This window comes from Phoca vitulina, unplaced genomic scaffold (genome assembly GCF_004348235.1).
Source record: "Phoca vitulina isolate PV1807 unplaced genomic scaffold, GSC_HSeal_1.0 scaffold16, whole genome shotgun sequence".
NCBI lineage: Eukaryota > Metazoa > Chordata > Mammalia > Carnivora > Phocidae > Phoca > Phoca vitulina.
The window spans coordinates 1,584,559-1,607,734 of record NW_022589719.1 but is presented as its reverse complement, the minus strand read 5'-3'; the positions used below and the strand labels follow the sequence as shown (position 1 = coordinate 1,607,734).

At 40.0% G+C, this 23,176-nt stretch overlaps 1 non-coding gene across 1 annotated transcript; it reads right to left on the bottom strand.

Annotated features, from left to right (window-relative positions):
• Positions 1-22,670: 22,670 nt before the first annotated feature.
• Positions 22,671-22,777, bottom strand: LOC116638959. The gene has a single exon (XR_004300729.1). It is a non-coding gene; the product is annotated as a U6 spliceosomal RNA (small nuclear RNA).
• Between the last annotated feature and the right edge of the window lie 399 nt (positions 22,778-23,176).

Below are 23,176 nucleotides of genomic sequence, written 5' to 3'. Positions count from 1 at the left end.
GTCTTATGTTTTAGGACTTTTGGATCTTTTCTTATGTGAATTTCCTGTTTATATTATTTGCTCAATTCTAAGGTTTGCCTTTTAAGATTTATGGGAGCATAAAGAATAGTAGAAACATTGTTCTGTTTGTCATGTATTTTTCATTTTTTTTTTCTAGGCTACCACTGGTTTTTAATTTTGTCACGGTATATTTGTCACTCTAAAAAACACCTCTCAGGGCGCCTGGGTGGCTCAGTTGTTGAGCGTCTGCCTTTGGCTCAGGTCATGATCCCAGGGTCCTGGGATCGAGCCCCACATCGGGCTCCCTGCTCTGCAGGAAGCCTGCTTCTCCCTCTCCCACTCCCCCTGCTTGTGTTCCCTCTCTCCCTGTCTCTCTCTGTCAAATAAATAAATAAAATCTTTAAAAAAAAAAAATCTCTCTTCATCATGGCTTCAAGGTCCTGTGAATAGGAAGGTTTCCCTCATAACAGGTTTCTACAAATGCTTTTCCAAATTTTCTAAAATTTTAATTTTATTTTAAAGCATTGAAATATGTAATCCATCTGTAATATTTCAATAAGGTTTGTGTAAGGGGGTCTTTTTCTTCCAGGAAGGTAGTCAATACCATTTATAAAATGAAACATGTATTTTTCCTGAAATAGAATGCCACATCTCATATCTTTTTTTTTTTTTTTTTAAGTAAGCTCCATGCGCAGCATGGGGCCCAACACGGGGCTTGAACTCATGACCCTTAGACCAAGACCTGAGCAGAGATCAAGAGTCAAATGTTTAACCAACTGAGCCACCCAGGTGCCCCATACATCTCATATCTTAAGTTCTCAAATGCACTAGATCTTACTTTTATTGAGATTTTCTATTTGACTCCAATGCTTTATTTTTCTTTTATTTTTCTATGCTCTTGCCAATCTTACACTGTGAGAACAGTAGACTTATGGTAAGCCCTACTTTCCTTAGCTGGTTGTTATTTATTAAGAAAAATGAATTAATCAAGTGAAACAGCAAATTATTTAAATTTTAAAAGTTTATTATTCCAATGAGAAAGGAAATGGAAAATAGGCAATAAGACTATTGAATCACAGACCTGTACCTCTGAAACAAATAATACATTATATGTTAAAAAAAAAAAAAAAGAAGATAGCAGGAAGGGAAGAATGAAGGGGGGGGAATCAGAGGGAGAGACAAACCATGAGAGACTATGGACTCTGAGAAACAAACTGAGGGTTCTAGAGGGGAGGGGGGTGGGGGATGGGTTAGCCCCCCATAAAGAGGGCACGTACTGCATGGAGCACTGGGTGTTATGCACAAACAATGAATCATGGAACACTACATCAAAAACAAATGATGTATGGTGATTAACATAATATAATAATAAAAAAAATCTGGAAAAAAAAAATTCAGGTTTACCTAACTAAGCGACTCTGCAAATGTCCCTGGACTTCCCTCGCCATTAGTTTACTCATCTGCAAACTTGGCATTTATAATTGTCACTTACTCCACAGGTTTATTTTAAGTAGCTAAGGAAGTTGGATATCAAAAATAATTTGTAAATTCTAAATGGTGTTACACCTGTCAGTTATTGTCTGTGCATGATGTAATATGTGGGACACCTATTTCTTTATGGACTATGCTTGGATCTGCAAGCATGACAACATCTTATAAAGTGTCATGAACCTGCTCTCGTTTCTCCCTGTCAGAATAGAGGAATGGTCTACAAGGCATTAAAATCACATGTGTTTTCAAAGCCCTGGCCAACTAATTGGGAGGAACTATAGAAAACAAACGGCAATGATGAACAATGCAGGGTGGAAAAGCTGCCTCCCCAAATCCCCAGGTTAAATAGACTTAAGAATCCCATGTTGTGGCCTTGCCTGGGGAGGATTCTAAGAGGATCATCCCCCCATGGCAGCCTGGGTAAAGGGTGAAAGGTTAACAGGCCAATCCCAGGACAAGGTGTTGGCCCAAATTAGGTGTTTAGAACATTTGCTGAAGGACTTAAGTCTGCCGAGTTCTTTATTTCCAACAGCAAAAGTATTTAGGGAACAAAAAAAAAGACTTTTGTAAGGAAGAATTCAAGAAATCTAGTTGGGTCCTCTCTTCTCCAAGGGAACCAAAAAGGTTAAAAATTTCCCCATTTCAAGGAGACGATTACAAATAAAAAAACAATAAAGCTTGTTTTGTGTTCTGGGAACAGCTCCCTGTTCAACATCTTTCATTTGGAATTACTCTTCCACCAAGATCAAGCAGAACCGCCAAGAAGTACCTATGATTACCTGGTATTCCGGCATCTAAATACTTCCAATATCTTTTCTGTATTTTAGGCCACCGAATTCTCCAGTGAAATCCAGGTTTGGGGCAAGGGCAGGAAGAAGGAGACAATTTAAGAGCTGGAGGAAAGAAGTGTAATTGGACACCTGCCCCCAGCCCATAACCCCACACACTCCAAAGACCAGAATAATTTTTCTGCAGTCATCCTGCAAAGTACTTAAGCACTGACTTTGGCTATGCTGTTATCCAAAGATGGAATTCTATAGCAATGAGATCATGCGCCTGGAAAATGACATTTTTGAAGGGAGAGAAAAGCATTTCTTCAGGTATTTGTGCAACATACTCTGCAAAGGTGCCTGGCCAATTTCATCTAGCACCAGAACTCTCATATCACCTCTCTGAATTCTGAAGATGTCGGTATAGAGAGAACACAAAGTATCACATTAGCAAATTCATGAAACTGGGCACCAATCGAATAAAGGTTTACCTCGATTTTGCAATGACAGGCCAGAAAATTTTAAAAGCCAAAAGCTTTGGTACATGACACTAACTCCAAACTCTATAAACTATAACATTTAGAAAATTTAGTGTATAGATCCAGATAAAAAGGTAAATGGCAGAGGGGTAGTGGTGGTGGCAATTATTCTGTTTATGGAAGGAACTGCAAATAGAATTCTTTCAGATTGCAAGATGCCTTAATGGATTTCAATATGGTACACAGGAAACAACAATGTGAATTATGCCCTTCTGTGTAAGATAAAATAAAATGCCTCAAAGGCAGACGATGAGCCTGAAATCCCAACCCTTAGCAACATGAAATCCTTCTCATCTCTAGTCTCTTGTAGCCAAGTGCACATTTTCAAAAGATGGCTGGTGGAGGTTGAGGTGCTCTCTGTGGAAGATGGAACAAAGCCTTCTCTCCTGGAGAGCCGTCCCAGATGATCCCACACATCCCTAGCTGCTTCTCCCTGGGTTGCTGTCCTCAGACAACTGCACGGAACACTTCCCTCCCAGTATCCTGCCTTCCTCCGTCCAGGGTGTTTTTGGTCTTTGTTTCTCTGTACCTGGTCAAGGGCCCAGTACATACTAGTTTTGCAGTAGAGAGCTGAAGGGACTCCCATTTTATTTTCTTTGACTTTTAGATTTTATTTATTTGAGAGAGAGAGGGAGGGAGCCAGAGAGAAAGCACAAGCGGAGGGGAGGAGCAGAGGGAGAGGGAAAAGCAGACTCCCCACTAAACAGGGAGCCCGATGTGGAGCTCGATCCCAGGACCCCGGGATCATGACCTGAGCCGAAGGCAGATGCTTAACAGACTGAGCCACCCAGGTGTCCTGGGACTCCCATTTTAGAAAGGCTTTGACTCTGCTGTTTTTCTGCTAGGCCCCATTGACTCATGTTTCATATTTTGCCTCTGAGTAAGCTACAGAAGCTATGTTCCCACTCCAAGCAGGAAGCAAGAAAGCTAATCATTCTCTGAGTTTTGTCCTAAGCCCCAAACACCTGACAAGACCAAGAACAGCCAGATCCCAAACATGTTCCAAGACATTAGCTTCAAACAAACCTCAGCTGACACTGGCATCAATGACCCTTCCTTCAGCAATTTAGCAATTAGCAATTTTACATGTACCTTAGACGCTTCTCCAATATAAATCCCTAGTCCCAAGCAACGATGAGTCTCGTTCTTCTCTCCTTTCCCAATCTCCCACACACTCCCATCTGCTATTCCCTGTCACTCATGCTACTCAATAAACTGTTTCCACTTTCTCTGGCTTGCGTTTGATTTCTATCCTGTGTGAAGCCAAGGACCCTTTTGGCTGGTCCTGTGGGACCCTCCCCTGGGTTCCCGGACCAGCCTGGCTGCATCAGTTTGATTAAAGGAGGAGGAGGCCCTCATTAGCCCTGAACTCTTCAGGAGTTCTGGGACAAGTTGGGTGCGGGGGCTGCATTTATTCAACAAATATTGATTAACTACCTATGACCTGCCAAACACTGTGCTAGGTTCTGGGGATAAAGACAAGTAAAACAGGGTTTCTGCCTTCAGGCAGTTTATAATCCACTAGATTATAGGGAAGCCAACACAAGTTACCATGGAGATGACGGAGCAATGAAAAGAGGAAGGGGGGGCGCCTGGGTGGCTCAGTCGTTGGGTGTCTGCCTTCGGCTCAGGTCATGATTCCAGAGTCCTGGGATCGAGCCCCACATCAGGCTCCCTGCTCCGTGGGAAGCCTGCTCCTCCCTCTACCACTCCCCCTGCTTGTGTTCCCTCTCTGGCTGTCTTTCTCTCTGTCAAATAAATAAAAAACCTTTAAAAAAAAAAAAAAAAAGAGGAAGGGGATGTGCAGCCAGAGAAAGGAGGTTTGAATCCTTCCTCGGTCATTCACGAGCTGGTTAACTTGACAACCAATTAGTATCAGTTTAGCCTCTACTTACGTCACGTAACCTCCATGTCAAAGTCTGATTGATACCCGCTGTACTAAGAAACTTGGAAGAATCACTAAGAGCAAGCATGCTACAACATCTAGCCATCTCTGGCACACCACAGGCACTCAGGTAGGTCCATTTTTCTCTTCACTTTAATGAAAAGTGAGGGTAGAATATAAAATTATTTCTATGCTATGATGACATCTATGTAATCATTATGCATGCTTCTGGGCCAACACTGAGAGAGAACATGAAAAAAATAATAAAAGCCATGCGGAGGGGGATTAGAGGTGATTTTTTTCTTTCTTTGCTTCCTTCCCCCCAACCCAGGCTTTTTATTATGTCTCACTGATCCTTGGAAAATAAAAAACGGTTATAATTTTTAAAAGTCCAACTTATTGTAAGATGAAGAGAATAAGAGATATCCCTTATGATAACAGGCATGTAAATTTACTATTTTCCCAGAAGAGATAGTTTGTAGAAAATCAAGTCATAACATGCAAAAGTCTTTCTTCACCACGAGAAAATTAGAGAAATCTTAAAGAGATTTAAAATTCTCCAAGCCTGATTTTGCTCTTTACACAAACCCTCCTTCTTTTATTCGCTGGCATTTCAAAAGCCCTCAGGCCAAAGAGAACCCTGGCAAAGCACAGAGAAATTCCCAGTTTTGCCCAGTCAAAAGAGTGTACCCCTGGTTGAGGACCTCACCATCTCCCCATTGGGGGTGTTCTCAGGTTTACACCAATCTCAGGACTAGGAAGATAACATAAACACAGGGGAGGGGGAGTGTGAGACCACATGGAATGAGGGGGCCTGGAACAATCCAGCTGTCAAATTCTAAACTCTCAGAACACAGTGCCAGCTAAAGAAAATTTCTGAAGTTGGGCTCTCACTCAACAGCCTTTGGCCCCTGGTTAAGATGCCTGGGGCCAGAATGATCTTTCTAAGTTGTAGGTTAGGTCATGACCCTGCTTAAAGGCTTCATGTGGCTCCTGGATGGCACAAAATAGGTAGGCAGGGGACGAGGCTCCCACCCACCCTGCAGTTTCACAAGCTCTGCCTGTCCCCCATGTCCCAAGTCCAACCATACTGACTCTTCTGAGGAAGCCCAAGTCCATGTCCTCTTGGCCTTACCCATCTTGTTGACCTCTCCTTCCCATCATGTTCAACAGGCAAACTCCGACTGATTCTTCAAGACGAAAAGTAATGTTCCATTAGACCAATGGTTGGTAAACTTTTGGTCTCAGGACCCCTGTACACTCTTAAAAATGATTGAGAATCCCAAAGGTTTTTGTTTGTAAGGGTTATATCTCTTGATATGTTCGGTATTAAAAGTTAAAACCGAAAAGTTTAAAAATATTTATTCATTAAAAAAAACCATAACACATCCATGGCAAATCATATGCAATCTCCTCTATGATAAAGAATATAAAGAATTTAATGAAGAAAATGCTAAAGAAAATAAAGGCACCCTAAAAATATCTTGTTTTTGCACTGACCTCAGTTGACAGTGAGCATCTATATGGTTTCATAAATGTGTCGTTCAGTGTCCACAGGAACAGGTTGGCAGTTGACAGTGTTTTATACATATTTAAAAAATCATTTTCCTGTTCTGAATATAAAACAAAACAAATTTGAATACTAACATGTTGACTAATAGAAATGTAGCAATAGGGGCACCTGGGTGGCTCAGTCAGTTAGGCGTCTGCCTTTGACTCAGGTTGTGATCCCAGGGTCATGGGATCAAGCCCCGCATCAGGCTCCCTGCTCAGTGGGGAGTCTGCTTCTCCCTCTCTCTCTGCCCCTCCCACTGCTTATGCTCTCTCTCTCTCTCTCTCAAATAAATAAATAAAATCTTTAAAAAAATGTAGCAATAATTAATTTTAAAAATGAAGTTTCAGGTTTGTTTTTGTATCTCACAGATTTGTTCCATGATGGTGATATTTGGTTTTGGCCAAATTTTGATGTTACACTAGACCTTTTAGTATTTTATATTTGTCAATTGCTTACTGCTATTTATGGCTTTACCACATATATTGCTCATCTTTGCTCATAATTGAACTTTCTATAAATGACTGTGCATAGTCTCTGGGCTTGCTTTTTTCACTCAACATTATATCTGAGAGTTGTTTTCTTTGCTGTATCAGATTTTATGTATATGCCTCAATTTATCTATCCATTCTGTCAGTAGACATTGGAGTTGTTTCTTGTTTTGTTTTGTTTTTATTAGTAGTAAAACTTTTCTGAATATTAAAAAATGTAAATAAAACCAACATAAATAGCATGTTTTTATGAAAAGTAACTCTTTTCCAGAACAAAACATGTTTGGTAAAGAGAGTGACTTCCACATTTTTGCAAATCCCATTTGTGTCTGGCTTTAGTAGAAGACAGCTGAATTCTATCTGCCTCTGTATGCAATCTGTTGGGATATGTTATTTTGGTTGAAGTATATGAAGACTATCCGGCCTCATAGATAATGTGGTTGGGAAAAAATGAATATTTTAATAACCATTTGTGGATAACTGGACTTTATTCTTCAACATCATACCTAAACAAAACAAGTAGTAATTTCTTAAAGGTTAGTTGCAACGTGGAAGTTGAAACTATTTTAATGGGATTTTCATACTCTGTTACAATAAAACTCATTGGTCTATCTGGCATTCTGAAAGGATTTTTTTTATCCATGCCTGATTTTGTAATATCATGCATTGGTCGTTTGGAAAATATTAGCCCACTAAGTTATGCAAATCTTCCAAATGTTAACACATTTCATTACTCGACACTGAAATATCACTTGCATTAATATCACCACTAATCTCACTGAAAAAGTCTTTATATTGGGATGTGTCAAATTCATGATGTGGGGATACAGCTTTCTAAGTTTTAATTTTTGCTTGAAATCTCAAATTTTACCATTAGCAACAGATGCTGTGAGTTGTTTTTCTTGAAATGACAGGCCCATCTCGTTCCTTTGCAAGAAAATGTCTGTCAAATACCCTGAATAAGCATAGTTTGTCGCTCTTTCAAGTAAAAATGGCATTTCATGAAAAAAGCCGCTAAGTTCAGCTCAGAACTTGAACCATCACACGGGGCTTGTCTTGAAGTAATCATCACGTTTTGGTATGAAGACGTGCTTCATATGCACTTCCTAGGCCATCACACAGAATGTTAAAAAGACTGTATTCAAGGGTCAAGATTTGATCAAATTAATGAGTTTTACTCTTCATTCTTAAGAGAGGCTGGAATTTTTTTTTGTTTTCCTGCAAATGAGCGGTGGTGTTCTAGCCGTGTGCTGCTTTGTGCTCAGCCTCCGGTTTTATCACCATTGTTTTCGCACCATCAGGGCAAATGTCAATCTATGAAAACAAGCGAGTTGCATCTTAGCATAAAGTAAAAACAGTTTTGGGGTGCCTAGGTGGCTCAGTCAGTTGGGCGCCTGCCTGCCACTCAGGTCATGATCTCAGGGTCCTGGGATCAAGCCCCGCGCCCAGCTCCCAGACTCAGTTTGAATGACTGTGCTAGACCGTAGGTCACGTGAGGGCCAGGACTGCCTCCCGTGGTGCACGGGAGCCAGCTCGTACTGGCTTGCAAGAGCTGATGGTTAATTTTTTGAGAATTTTTGCAAGACGCTTGATGTCACGTCGGCGGTTAGGCATGATCCATGGTAGGAGCCTTTACTCCATGGAAATCAGTGGACTTACGAATCAGGGTCTTTTTTCTCTTCCAGAGAGCTGATTGTCAACCATCTACCAATATACCACTGTCTGTGCCTCTATTTCCCTGTGAATCAAAGTAAGTGGTGAATGATGTTGAGTAAAACTCCCTCTCACTGCTGCTCAGCAGTTTCTCAGGCCCTTCCTCCTGTGGGGAAAGAAAAAAAAGCCCCTACCAGAGGCCACTCTCATGTCGCTGTGTATGCCTAAACACCCAATGGCCGGATTTATTAACTTCATATCTTTAGCGAAGAGTTCATGTCAGACCTACCACAGGCCTAAAGATGGCTCCTGCTGGGCCCTCAGGACGAGGACAAATGTTTAGGCTAAGAGTGCGAGCGCGGCATGAATAGACCTAAATTAGGCCGGGTCTAATAACCCGTTTACTAACACCTGTATTAGTCCTCTATCACTAGGGGTGAACTGCTGTCGGACAAGGCATAATCCCATAAGCTTTTCATTTGCATATCCCTCATTAGCTGATTAAAACCTGAAGAAGGCAGGTTTCTGCAGCTGGTGGGCCCATTCCTTCACACTGTCTGCCTGGGTGGTTTGGGTAATGAAGTCATGTGGGTGGATGTGAGGTTTATATGTATGGAAGGGATTAAGAGTATTAGGATTTGTGTGAGCTGATGTTGCCATATTCTCTCTACTGGAACCCAGTAATTGGATGGGAGGAGAAATGGCAGACCCATTAGTTTTGTCTGTTTACTCAGGAGCAGGGTGCTAGAGATTCAATTTTGCTTTCTTTGGCTCCCTCGCCTTTGTGCGGCGGGCCTGCTTTGTCTCCTCTGGCCCTGAGCACCTCCAAACGCCAGCCCCGCTAAGGCGATTCAGCCACAAAGGACAGACGTCGGTGCCTAGAGGCCCGAGGAAGAGAAAATGCAGCCCCGACTCAAGTACTACTTGAAGGCAGTCCCATCCTGCTAGTCCAATCCTGGGAGACAGAGCAAGAGATAATTGAAATTTATCAACACTTCTGGGGCCCTTTTTTGATTATTTTATTAGTTCTCCACGTTTGGGATTAACAATCCTCAGCATCAAACGCACCGCAGGCTCCTTACTTGGGAAATGAATGGTTAGACATTTCGGGAGTCTTAACAAAGCAATTGTTGTATTTGCCGGGTTTGCATAATTTTAATAGACGAAAAATAACACGAAGAAAAAATCCATTTCCTGTGCTGTTTGTACAGCTGGACACAGAGCTCCTTGTGCTTGATGATGTAAGAGATGCACCATTGTCTCGCCCCTCACCCCGACAATGAGGTCCCACTAATGTCGTTAACAAAACCGGACCAGGCAATTCTGAAAACTTTGAAGCTGAACATTGTCTCCAAAATGTATGGGGCGCCACAGACAGAACTATGTTTATTCATCAGCAGTGCTGGGGTTTGCAAAGCTGGGAGATGACTTGCACCAGCGAAGAGTGAAGAAGGGAAATGTGGGCGGATCACAAGGCCAGAGTTTGAAGCCAGGGAACATAGGAGGGAAATGTGGATGAAGAATTTTATTTGTCTTCCATAAAAATACTGGAGAAGTATGGGAGAATATTTCAACTCACTTAGATTCTGTGAAGGTTTATTTTGTATTTAGTTTTCTTTATTAAAAGCCACAGCCCCTACACAGAGCACCCCCCCCCAAATTCTAATGTGAAACTTGCAGTGCAAATACTTTTATCAATTGCTGAAATATTCCATTTCAATTGGGTTTATGCTACGATATGTCTTCACTGAAGGGACACATTAAAAAATCCACCAAATGCAAGTCTGAGTGTTTGAGTTCAGTCATTTGCAGGATTTTTAGTGATAAATTGTTTAGCGAGATTAAGGGATCCAAAGAGACCCCCATAAGCAACAGAGAATCAGCAATACCAGTCATTATAAAAGGTTTCCCATAGTAAAATCAAATCTTTAAAAACAAATCCAACAAAAAACCAAGCAAGCAAGCCAAAAAAACAAACAGATGAATAAAAACACCACATCCTAATCATCCTATGGGCATATTTATGTGTGTTTTACCAAACTGCAAAACAAAACTCTCCATTTCTATCTCCCTCTGCCTTTATTATTTTTAATTATTTTGTCCATTCCTGGTAACATTGTTAGTAAAAGCAGTTGGATCTTCTGTGCTATATGCTCAATTCAGCTAACATTTTTGAGCCCCTACTCTCTGCTATGTTAGAGATAGAAACACAATCACTCAACAAAGCATGCAGTTTCAACCCCAATCGGGCACTACCGGTGTGCATTAAAGGAAATGTAATTAGAAAGATAGAGAGGAAAGTTTTAACCTGGCTCATATGATCCCTGATGCCAGAGATTCGTTGAATCTCAGGAACAGAATGAACCTTAAAGGTCCTCAAATCCAACCATGCAACTGATGCTCTAAATCCCCTCTTAGCAAAAATTCAGTATAACCCCTTACTTGTTCCAAGCATTTGTGCCCTATCATGTGCTTCCATTTTTGTAATCCTGATCTACAAATTGATCTTCTAGCCACTTTGCATCCCACCAAAGCTTATCTTTGCATAATATATTCTTCACGGGGAAAATTTGAACATTTTTGAGCACCTACTTACCATACAGCATGTCAAACATGCAGTATCCTGTGAAGTGGGAATAATCACTCTCATTTGTAAGTAATGAAACTGAGATCAGCGAGGCTAAGCAGCCTACCCAAGGACTTATGGCCTCCAAGCAGTTCAACCTCCTGTTACATAACAAACTACTTCAAACCTCATCGTTTAAAACAATAGCCATTTTATTATTTCTCATGATTCTCTGTTTAGGCTAGAAGGTTATGCTGCTCTGGGCTGGGGTGACTGGGGCTGGATGGTCTAGGATGGCCTCACTTACAGGTCTAGGCCTCAAGTGGGATGACGAGGATGTCTGGTCCTCTTTCCCCGTCATCCTTAAGGAGACTAATGCTGATTTGTTCAGATAGTGACAGCCTTTCAAGACAGTGAGAGCAGAGGCTACAAGGCCTACTGAGGTCTAGGCCCAGAACACATAGTTACTTCCCTGTATTGTGTTGATCAAAGCATGTCACAAAGCCAGTCCAGGCTCAATGGGTGGGAAAATAGATTCTGCCTCTTGATGGGAAGAGCTGTAAAGAATTGTTGGCCATTTGCACTTGAACACATGGTCTGTGATCCACACTCTTAACTCTAGAGCCACAAAGTCTATGTGCACATCTTGGCTTTGCTAGGTGTTCGCATGATGCCTTGGGAAATGTAACTGATGTCTTCCTGTCTGTTTCCTCATCTGTAAAATGAGGATAATAATAGGACTCTCCTAGAAGGGTAGTTATGAGGATTAAGTGAGTGGATATATATTACACACTTAGAATATTGCCTGGTGCAGAGTCTGCACAAGTATTGATGATGAGTATTGTTGTTAATAATCCATATGTTGTACTGCCTATCTCAATATTTGCTAATGTTTAGTATGTGCTAAGACCTGGGGATATAAAACAAAGGAGTTGAGTGGGAAAGATTTAATATTCATTTCCCACCTCTTTATGTAGGCTCCATGTTGGGTGCTTTACGGAGAGTTTTTCACTTAATTCTTATAAAAATCTGATAGTTTAGGTGTTATTCTTCCTGGTGACAGGTAAGCTAAGGTGAATAAGACATGGTCTCTTTTCTGAAAAAGCTCAGATTCGAGAGTAAAAATCATTACCAAAAAATGACATTTGTTAGGTGATTTTACAAGACACGGCTGTGCATTACTAACTCACTGGGGCTCAATAGCATTTTGTCACCTCTAATAAGCAGATGAAGACACTGGTGTGCAGAGAAGTTAAGTCTAGCACAGAGAAGAGCCTGGACGAGGACTGGTGGTTCAGGTACTCCATTATAAGCTTTCCCATGACGTCCCAATGTCTCACTTACTTAGATCAGTAATTGTCATGTGGGGGAAAAAAAAAGATGCCCAGAAATTGCTAAGAAAAACTTGGCTAGATGAAGGCAGAACAATGAAATGAGGAGTAAGATGGCTGCCTCTGGAACCTTCCACACCCTGGCATAACACTTCCAGTTGTTTGCTGAGATCAAGTTTGGATGTGGTATGCCTACTGAGCAGATATGAAAACACGAATGGATCATAGCCTTTTCAGGACTAGAGTCAGGGAGCCCAGTTCATAAAAGGAAACGGTTCCATGGCCAGCTTGGTCTGGAATCAGCTCACAGGTGCAAAGCATTAGTCAAAGACTAGGATGGTCACGACTGGAGCAGCTTTCGAAAAACTGGAGATCTTCCATTTAATTTAGGGTTGCAACAGCTCCTGGTCCAGGGCTGACTGGCACATGTGGGCTCCCTTTGCACTTTGGAGGAAACTGATACATGCCATCAGAAAGAGCAGGGTTGGAATCAGACAGACCTGGATTTTGATCCTGGTGGCATGGCCATGGGCAGTGGTGGCCATGCACCGGGCAAGTCCTTAGCTCTGTGACTCCTTTAGATGGCTGATGTGTGGAGTGTGTAAAGTCCTGCATATAAAGTGCTGAGCACAGTGCCTGGCACACAGTAAACTCTTCTTATTGGTGAAGGAAGAATTGATCCTATCAGAGTGAGGAACCCAGGCATCACCAAATCCTGCCCTGCATTCTCCCCTCCTTCTGAGGGAGTTAAACACATGAGGAACAAAAGTGGATGGAAATCAAAGTGCCCTTTTGGCATTAGCCACTGGCCTACCCTTGTTCTGTGTTCCAGAAAAGCTTTGGTAGAGCACACGGTTTCAGCTTGAGGACGAAGCAGAGATTTTACACTCTCCTCTCCTCCCGAATTTCAATCTCAGAATCATCTACCTCCTGGGGGATTTACAGGAAAAGGAAATCAAACAAGAGAAAGAAAAAGTTGCTCAGGTTTGGAAAGAAGGAAGATAGGGAAAAAAAAGGAAGTGAGAAAGAAAGAGGAAGAAGCAGCAGAGAGAGGAGGGGCGGGGGAAGAGAGGAAGAAATAGAGGAAGAGAGAGATGATTGGGCCCACGCTCATGTGCCCAGAGCCCTGTCTGGATCTGCTCACCACACAGAGGTAGCAGGAAATGGTAGCGGTGTTTTAACATAGTGACCCTGTCTTGATAACCATGACCCATTCAATGTTGTAGATTCTTGTTATTCATTTAGCAATGCTTCTTCCCTTTACAGGGGTCATGAAAGCAGGCATTGGGAGACAAGGCTGGAGACTCACCTACCCTATGGCATCCAACACACTGTAACTCTAATCGCTGTCATTGCCATGGGTGCCGTTGTTACGCTCCTGTGCTTCAGTGTTCCCACTACCAGTGGAAAGGAAATTGAATCATAAGGACTTCCTTTCAGATCTGAATTAAATATAGCAATATTTCAGAAAAACTGTGGATAAATAAAAACCTATATAAATCAAAATTTATTTTCTAATGATACATTGAGAGATAGCATGACATAAAAATAAAGCAGAGAATCCTATGTGGGCATATTATTTAACCTCTCTGAGTCTTTGTTTCCTGATCTGTAAATAAGAACTAATGATAACTATCTCACAAATTTGGGAGAATTAATGAGCTAATATAGAATAAAGTTTTATAGGTGGCCAGGATTCAAGACATGGTAGTTCATTATTATAAATACATGGTATAAGAGTTTATCATCAGTTCATGCCTTCATTATGCTATTCAATGTACTCCTATTTTTCAGCTTTAAGTTTATCATTCCTTACCCACCACCACCCCAGGTCCAAGTGGAGCATTAGAGTAGAAGTAGCTTCGGATTCAGATTCAGTAAGAACTGGAATTGAGCCTAGGCTCTGCAGTTTTATGGTTTTTGTGTCTTGGAACAAATCATCTACCTTCTCTGAACTGCTTCTTCACCTAGATGGTGATTGTGTGGCAAAATTTCTAGTTGTCAACCCCAGGATCCATTCTCTTCCTTTTTATCTGAGCACGTTGCTGCCTGCTTAGAAGACTACATTTCCCAGCATCCTCTGCAGCTAGCTGTGTTCCCATGACTGAATCTGGGCCAGTGAGATCTAATTAGGAGTGTTCCATGCCCTTCTTTAATTTTTCCTATTTGTTGGAACAAAGGCAAGATGGCTGGAACTCGACAAACTTCTTGGCCCCTGAGGGTGACTGAACAGAGAGCTAGAGGAGCCTAAATCCAAAGACAGTGTGGTTCCCATGCCAGCCCTGCAAAGACTACCTCTGAATATCCTTATGATTAATTAAAAATAATGCACCTATTTAAGCTGGTTTTATTTTGGGTTTTCTGTCAGCTGTGGTCAAACCTTTGTAAGATAGTGAATGTTAAAGTGCTTGGCACATTGTAGGCCCTCAATAATTTTAGTTTCCTCATCTTATCTTTCCAGAGAGTTCATTCTTCTTACAAAAGCCAGAGAGCTTTTCTTAAATTCAAATATTAAACAACAAATTCCACAGATATGCTCATGTTATCCCCATTTCAAAGTCATTGATGGGGTCATGATGAAGGTCAGAGGAAATACTTCTGTAAAAGTACTTTGTACATTGTAAAACTTCATCTAAATAAGAGGCATGGAGACCTTTCTCAGTATGGCCACATCCCCTCTGACCAGCCTTGTTCCTGCTCTCTCCTCCTGTCCATCCTAAGCTCTCCTTCCAGACATCTCATTTTCTAGCTATACCAAAGTGAACACCTCATGCATAAGTCTCAGCTTTTTCTACTTATGGCAGAGAAGAATAAGCACAGACCCCAAGAATATCTGGAGACAAAGCCTGAAGCAGCCTTATAGAAAAGCCCAGAATTTCTTGGAAGCATTAGATTTTATCTCAAAAAATTAATTTGAATTTTTGTTCTCCTTTACTATATGCTCATGTTTACATTAATAAAACTATACTATTTAAATCACTTACCCTTGAGCAGCCTGTGGTTTTGAGAACTCAGATCCAGATCTGGGAAGGAAGGCCACATTTGTCATATCTGTGCTTTTTGTGCTGTTTCTTCTGCCAAAAATGTCTTTCCTTGAGCTTTCTCCTTCTTGGTCTCCTCTGTAAACATGTTCTTGATTCCTTTAAGCCAACTGAGTCACTTTCTGGCATGTTGTACACTCCTCTACTATAGTACTTAAGAGATTATATCTAAGCTGGTTTGGGGGCATGGGTGTTGGGAGTGGGACGGCTGTATCTCTCATTAGTCTATAACATCCTCCAGGGAAACGACTGCAATTTTGTACCATCATCACCATTACAACCACCATACACCCATACCCAGTATGGCCTCGCCCTGCCTAGTCCATAACATGCTTGTTCAAGATTAGATGCAATGAACAAATTGGTGAATGTTCAGCAAATAAGTCAAAAGAAGAGGCATCTTTGTGGACCTTAGACTTCAAATTTCACCCTCATGCACCATCTAGTTTGGCTTAGGTCAACACCAGCTGTGATCTCCTCCATGTATATGGCTTAGTACACTTCTACAATGGACCCTGAACTCTTCTACATGTACAATGGAAAGATAAAGGCAACCATCTCCAACTCAAGTCAGCCCAGCCAGGAAAATCCACTGCCAATGTCCCAGTGGTCTCCGAAATGTCAATACTATGAAGGTTGACGCTAAGCTCCTCACACCCCCACATTATCAAATGCCCGTTTGCTTCATGTTTTGTCTGGTCTGTCAGCACCATTTAGTGCTGAGCAGGTCCCTTATCTTTATTGATCACTTAATTTATCTTTTCTTAACTTCCCTTGCACCGTCTGGTGCCGTGTGTCCGTCTGTTGAGGCTGTCATGACTGGTTTGCTCTTGAAATAATAGGGGCAGCAGGTGGTGTGACTAAGTCGACCCTTCGCAGAATGGGGGACCATTCCCAGTCCCTGTCTCAACCTGCCAGTGTGTCTACACCCTCCCAGCTGTTCCACATTAAAGCAGTCAACTGTGACTTTACAGTCCGAGTTTTACACAACTGTTTTACAAACCGGGAAGAAGGTCTTTTGTCACAAATCCTTTGTCAGGCAGTAGAATGAGGGGGAGAGAAAGCCAGTTCTGAGACTTGGTGCATTTTAATGACTATGCAGATAGATGCATACTCCTTTGCTCTCTGGTAAAAAGGGGTGTGGGTTGGGGGTGGGAGGCTGACTGGGAGGAGAGAGCAAACTGACTCCTTGCTCTTGGGACAATTTAGTAAGAGGAGCAACTGTTCTTTCAACACTAGTTTCAGCTTCAAACACTACTCCGTGAAAACCTTCGTTCCTCTTGTAAAGTGAGAATAAGGGCAATCAGAGCCCTATGTCCCAGGGTCAGTACTCTGGGGGCAAGTGTTTGCAATTGAGAAAACAGCAAGAAAATTATGCCTTTGAGACTTGAAAGCCAAGTGCCTTTATGACTTGGGGCTTGTAATCACATGTGAGAAGCAATGAGACAAAGTGAAAAGAGCACAGAGTTTTGAGTCAGACAGATCCTAGCTCCAAAATTCAGTGACTTGGACATATCTCACTGTTGACAATATGGTATATTTGAATTCCTATTTCTTAATACAGAAATCTTTGATATGACATTTATCTCTATTAACCAGGGGTTAATTAATCAAAACCTTTGAATAATGAAAATCCACATCTCTCTCTTCCTCTCTCTCCACACACACACACACACACACACACACACACACACACACACACCCCTTCACTCTTCACTTGGATTATAAGCTAAAAGGCAAGGGAAAGATAAGTTAAACTCACCATTATGGAAAGAATATATTAAGCTAAGAGTCAAGAAATCTTTCATTCTCTCTTGTTAACACTAAGAAGCTGGTTGAGTTTATGCATAGCACTTAAGCACTGTGAGCTTAGGTAGGAATAAGTCAATCAGAGAAAGACAATTATCATATGGTTCCACTCATGTGGAATATAAGAAATAATGTAGAGGACAGCAGGGGAAGGGAGGGAAAACTGAATGGGAAGAAATCAGGGAGGGAGACAAACCATGAGAGACTCTTGACTCAGGGAAACAAACAGGGTTGCGGATTGGGAGGCGGGTCGGGGGGATGGGGTAACTGGGTGATGGACAATAAGGAGGGCACGTGATGTGATGAGCACTGGGTGTTACAGTGAACTGATGAATCACCAAACATTATATCAAAAACTAATGATGTACTATATGATGGCTAATTTAATTTAAATAATAAAAAAAAGGAAACTATCGAATGTAGTTTATTTCTAAGGTGGGTGAATCAGGAAAGTGGATGGTAATAGGAGAGTGAGAAGGAGAGTAGAATCATTGTCTTTCTTTCTCCTTATTTATATAGGTTTGTAGAACCAGAATTTCTACTTTCTTCTGGATGTTAGAATGACAGCCCTTCCTCCTAATTACTCCCTAAGGTGGGAGAGTGCTAGATTCCTTGCAGCCACTTCTCTCTCCTGGGTGAGGTAGGGCATTAAATGTTGCTGTTTCCACAAGGCCTGTCCTTTTCTCTTTCTGGTTGGCTGGCCCACAGGTCATAGGTACTATACTCTCCTTCCAGCCCTCACTTCTTAATTCTTGTGGTGAGCAAACCTGGATTAGAACCCAGGTCCCATGATCTAAAGCAGAGATACTCAAATGTGACCTGCTGACCAAAATGTTTATGACCAATCCATGATAAGAAATGCAGACACTGTCATTAAACATTTAGAAAGCTGTCAATTCAACCTAAGCATGAAGCAAGTTCATTTTTCACATTAAAAACTAAATATTGATGTAGCCAAGAGGAAAATATATAGCATTAAATGTTTATATTGGAAACCAAGTAAGTTCTTTAATCAATAATCTAAGTTTCCATTTATGAAATTTGAAAGAAGAGATCAAATTAAAACCAAAGCAAGCAAAGGGAAGGACATAATAAAAATAAGGGCAGAAATCAATAAAATTTAAAAAACAGAGACAAATCTATAAAGTTAAAAGTTATCCTTTGAAAAGATCAATAAAATGGATAAACTTCTAGCCATGTTGATCAAGAAACAAAAAAGAGGGAATACACGAATTACCAATATTAGCAATGAAAAAGAGGACATCAATATAGACCCTACAGAAACTAAAAGGATAATAAGATAATATCATAAACATCTTTATGCCAGTGAATTGATAACTTAGGAGAAACAGACAAATTCCTTGAAAGATAAGAACTACTCAAGAAGAAATAGATAATTTTAATTGTCCTTTATTATTTTCTGAACATTCAGGCATGATATTCTCCAGCTTATAGGAGATCCTAGATTATATTCTTTTGGTGCCCCCCACAGCTCTACAGTGTCTTGCTCATAGAAGGCACATAACTATGTTTTAAAAGTGTCAATTTAAATTTTTTTAATTTTTTATTTGTTAATTTTTTTCTTAAGTTGGATCCATGCCCAACATGGGGCTTAAACTCACAACCCCAAGACCAAGAGTCATATGCTCTACTGCCTGAGCCAGCCAGGAACCCCTGCCCTTTATTTATTAAAGCAAATGAATCTGTTATCCAAACTTTGCCATAAACAATACTTCAGGCCTAGATGGGTTCGCTGGTGAATTCTACCAAACATTTAAGGAAGAAATATGCTGATTTCATACACTTACATAAAATAGAAGAGAAGAAAACATTTCCTGAGTCATTTTATGAGGCCAGCATTATCCTGATAGCAAACCAGAGAAAGACATTATAGGAAAAGAATCTCATGAATGCTAAACAAAAATCCTTAATAAAATTCTGTCAAACTGAATCCATCAATATAAAAGATTATACATCATGATCAAATAGAGTTTATCCCCAAAATGCAAGGTTAATTCAATATTTGAAAGTTAACCAGTCGGGGCGCCTGGGTGGCTCAGTCGTTAAGCGTCTGCCTTCGGCTCAGGTCATGGTCCCAGGGTCCTGGGATCGAGCCCCACATCGGGCTCCCTGCTCAGCGGGAAGCCTGCTTCTCTCTCTCCCACTCCCCCTGATTGTGTTCCCTCTCTCGCTGTGTCTCTATCAAATAAATAAATAAAATCTTAAAAAAAAAAAAAAAAAAAAAAGAAAGTTAACCAGTCATGTCAGTGAACTAAAAACAAAATGCTCTGTGCTCATATCAACAGATGCAAAAAAAAAAAGTATTTGACAAAACCCAACATCCATTCATGATATGATAACATTTTCAGCAAGCTAGGAATGGAAAGGTACTTCCTCAAGCTTATAAAGGCCATCTTTGAAAACCTATAACTAACATTATACTTAGTGGAAAGAAATGGAGTGCTCTTCTCACTAAAATCAAGGAGGCAAGGAGGTTTGTTCTTACTACTCTTACTCGACGTTACACTGGAGATTGCATCTTGCAAAGATGCAAGAAAAAGAAATAAAACAATTGGAAAGAAAGAAAGAAATCTCTTTATTTGCAGACACTATGATCATCTAAGTAGAAAATCCACATTATCTATTTTTAATGGTCCTCGAAGTAGTAAGTGAGTTTAGCAAGGTTGCAATATGCAAGTCAATATAAAAAATCAATTACATCTATCTACTAGCAATGAAACAATCAGAAATTAAATTTTTAAATGCCATTTGCAATAGCACCAAAAAACATGAAAAAAACCATGAAATAAACCTAACCAAATATGTCCAAGATTTATGTGCTGAAAACTATAAAACACTGATGAGAGAAATTAAATACCTACATAAATAGATATACCATATTTATGGATTGTAAGACTCAATACTGGGAAGATGTCAACTCTGCTCAAAGTGATCTTTGTATTTAAATCAATCTCAATCAAAATCCCACTAGGATACTTTACACAAATTACAAATCAAAAGCTTATTACAAAATTAACATAGAAAATCTGGTACCTAACCTGATCCCAGAGTCTTGGGATCGAGTCCCACATCGGGCTCCTTACTCAATGGGGAGCCTGCTTCTACCTCTGCCTGCCGCTCCCCCTGCTTGTACTCTCACTCTCTCTCTCTCTCTAGCAAATAAATACATAAAATCTTAAAAAAAAAAAAAGAAAAGAAAATCTGGTACCTAAAATAGTCAAAACAACTTTGAAAAATCAGAACATCAACTAATTTCAAGGAACCCTCATGCACTGTTGGTAGGAATGTAAATTGGTAAGCCACTGTAAAAAAGAGTATGGCGGTTCCTCAAAATATTAAAAATAGAAGTACCATATGATCCAATAATTCCACTATTGGGTATTTACCCAAAGAAAATGAAAACACTAATTTGAAAAGATAAATGCAAACCCATATTTATTGCAGCATTATTTACACAGCCAAGATATGGAAGCAACCTAAGTGTCCATCAATAGACGAATGGAAAAGGAAAAGATGGTATATATAAACAATGGAATATTATGCAACCATAAAAAGGATGAGATTGCGCCATTTGGAAACAACATGGATGGACCTAAAGGGTATTATGCTAAGTGAAATTAATCAGACTGAGAAAGACAAATACCATGTGATTCCATTCATAAGTGGGATCTAAAAACAAGTAAACAAATGAATAAACAACAAAAAAAAGCAGAATCAGACCTATAAATACAGAGAACAATCTGATGGCTACCAGAGGGAAGAGGGGGCGTGGGAGAGTGGGCAAAATAGGTGAAGGGTGAGGTAGATACAGCCCTTCGTGTTATGGAATAAATAAGTTACAGGACTAGAAGGCACAGTATAAGGAACACAGTCAATGATACTGTAATAGGGATGCAATGGGACAGATGGTAACAACCCTTGAGGTGAACATAATGTATAAACTTGTTAAATCACTATGTTGTACACCTGAAACTAATGTAATATTGTGTATCAATTATACTTTAAAAAAAAGACTTACTATAATGCTACACTAATAAAGACAGTGAGATAGTCAAGTAAATATTGATATGTAGATCAATAAAACAGAATAGAGGGTCTACAAATTTGCCACAGGTATAATCAACTGATTTTTGACAAAGCTGTCCAGTTAATGGAGTAGACAAAGTGTAGTCTTTTCAGTAAATGGTGCTGGAAAAATGGAACATTTATATGCCAAAAAAAATTAAAATTAAATAAAATCTCAATTTTTATGCACCACATAAACAAAAGTTAACCCAAAATGGTCACAGACCTAAATGTAAAGCCTAAAACTATAACATTCCCAGAATAAAACATGAGAAAATATCTTTATGATTTTATATTAAGCAAATATTTTTTAAATTTAAGACAAAAACTATGAATCATAGTAGAAAAAAACGGACTAAATGGGCTTAATAAAAATTTTAAATTTCTGTTAAGACATTTCTAAGAAAAAAAATCAAACCACAGAGAGAAAATATTTGCAAAAAAATTGATAAAGGACTTATATTCAGAATGTCTAAAGAAATCTTTATAACTCAATAAGAAAAAAATTTTGATTAGCAAACTATTTGAACATACACATCACCAAAGAAGAGATCTGAATGACCAATAAGCATTTGTAAACATGCTAACATCACTAATTACGAGAGAAGTGCAAATTAAAACCACAATAAGATGCCACTTGTTAAAATGGCTAAAAGAAAACAAAGCACGGGGCACCTGGGTGGCTCAGTTGCTTAAGCGTCTGCCTTCGGCTCAGGTCATGATCCCAGGGTCCTGGGATCGAGCCCCGCATCGGGCTCCCTGCTCAGCGAGGAGCCTGCTTCTCCCTCTCCCTCTACCTGCCTCTCTGCCTATTTGTGCTCTAGCTCTCTGTCAAGTAAATTAAAAAAAAAAAAATCTTTAAAAAAAAAAGGAAAAAGAAAACAAAGCTGACAGTAGGAAGTGCAAGTGAGGATGTGGAGCAAATGGAACTCTCATACATTGTTGGTGAATATATACAACAGTGTAGTCACTTTGGAAAACAATTTGACAGCTTCATATAAAGGTAAAATTTGTGCCTACCATATGACCCAGCAATTCCACTCCTAGCTATTTACCCAAGAGCAAGGAAGACATACATACAAATAAAACCTATAGGTGATTGTAGCTGGCAACTTCATTCACAATCACTAAAAATCAGAAATAACCCATATGTTTATCAACTGGTGAATATGAATAAACAAAGTTTGTTAAATCCAACCACTCAACAATGAAAAATACTACTCAGAAATGAAAATGAATGAATTACTGATACATGTAATAACATGATGAACCTCAAAAGCATCATGCCAAGTCAAAGAAGTCACCCACAAAGGCTACATGCTGTATGGTTTCATGTATATGATATTTTATTACTTGTTTCATTGTTGTTTCTGGAGATTTTCTGTTTCTTTCTTGTCTTTATCACTTTTGGTCTTTCCACTCAAAGAGTCCCCTATGATATTTATAGACTTTTTAAAACAATATGAAATTCTTTGCAAATTTGTGTGTCATCCTTGCTCAGGGGCTAAGCTAATCTTTTCTGTGTCATTCCAATTTTGGTATATGTGCTGCCCAAACAAGCACTATATGATATATTTTTTTTAAAGACAAAACTATAAGCAACAGGGTCAGAATTGCCAGGGGTTAGCATGAGGTAACAGTTTGGGGATAATCAGACTATTTTATATCTTGAGTGGTTGGTCGTTACATATCACAAAACTCATTGAGCTATACATCTACAAAGGGTGAATTTTAAAAATGTTTGAATGTACACACAATTGTACGATTACATCCTTTGCAACTATTAAAATGACACTGTAGGAAATATATATATGGGGGAAGGGAGAGGGAGAGGGAGAAAGAGAATCTTAAGCAGCTTCCATGCCCAGCATGGAGCCTGACATGGGGCTCAATATCACAACCCTGAAATCATGACCTGAGCTGAAATCAAGTGTGATGTTTAATTGACTGAGCCACCCAGGC